This window comes from Macaca nemestrina, chromosome 1 (genome assembly GCF_043159975.1).
Source record: "Macaca nemestrina isolate mMacNem1 chromosome 1, mMacNem.hap1, whole genome shotgun sequence".
Lineage (NCBI taxonomy): Eukaryota > Metazoa > Chordata > Mammalia > Primates > Cercopithecidae > Macaca > Macaca nemestrina.
In genome coordinates, this window is record NC_092125.1 from 195851642 (window position 1) to 195852805 (window position 1164).

The 1164-nt window shown below is 35.1% G+C and overlaps 1 pseudogene; it reads right to left on the bottom strand.

The window, feature by feature from the left end:
* Positions 1–834: 834 nt before the first annotated feature.
* LOC112429100 (U6 spliceosomal RNA) lies at positions 835–930 on the bottom strand (annotated as a pseudogene).
* Between the last annotated feature and the right edge of the window lie 234 nt (positions 931–1164).

Genomic DNA, 1164 nt, shown 5'->3' on the forward strand with positions numbered 1-1164 from the left:
ATCATGCCACTGTACTCCAGCCTGGGGCAACAGAGAGAGACCCTATCAAAAAAAGAAAAAGAAAAAAGTGAACAATAGGTAAATTACTAATAATGTGATGTATTATGTCCTCATTCTTTTTTGTTAAACATAAATGTGCACATATGTATTTTCAGTTTTAAATTAATTTTTAAATTGAAAAAGTGTGTTTAAAAATAACTTTTCATGCTGTGCTTGGGGTGTATACAAAGAAAAATCTCCCATATCAGATCTCCAAGGCTGTCTGCTCAGGAACAACCACTGTTTACTGTTACTTGGATATCCTTACAGAAATAATCTCTTTGCACATCTATTTTTATACACACTTGTGCATCTAGCTTTTTTCAGTTTGTGTGGCCATCTCTCCATGTGAGTTCATATAGAGTTTTTAACAGTTTTATTGAAGTATAATTTATATACCATAAAATTCACCCATTTTAACAGTACAGTGCAATTAATTTTAGTAAAGTGAATAGAGTTATGCAACTGTATTCAATCCAATTTTAGAACATTGCTATCTGTCCAAAATGGATTCCTTGTGCGCATTTGTAATCACTTCCAATCTCTCCGCCGGTCACAAGCAACCACTCATATACTTTCTGCCTCCATAGATTTGCCTTTGTTAAATCAAGTTTAGCCTAAAGCTGCTTCCTTACATATTTTAAATTTAGCCTAAAGGTTTCTCTGTATATGGTGAACTATAACCTAAATGGAGTTGTAAACACACCATAGCCTACCCTTTGCCAATCACCGAGTTTTGGCCAATCAAATGGCAAACTATGCAAACCGTGTTCAAATAAGGCAAAGGCCAAGCTGTAACCAGTGTTTTTGGTTTGGTTTTTTTGTTTCGCAGGGGCTATGCTAATCTCTGTATGGTTCCAATTTTAGTATATGTGCTGCCATAGTGAGCACCAGTGTTTTTCTTTTAACACCGTTCTGGACATTTTATCTGAACATACATGTTGTTTTTCTATCTGGCTTCTTTCACTTAGCATGATGCTTTCATGGTTCATCATTGTAGTATTCATTTATTGCAGGATAATGTTCCATTGTACTGTATAGATATACCACACTTTATCCATTTGCCAGTTAATAGACTCTTGGGTTGCATCCAGTTTTTGTCTATTATGAATAATGCCGCCGTGA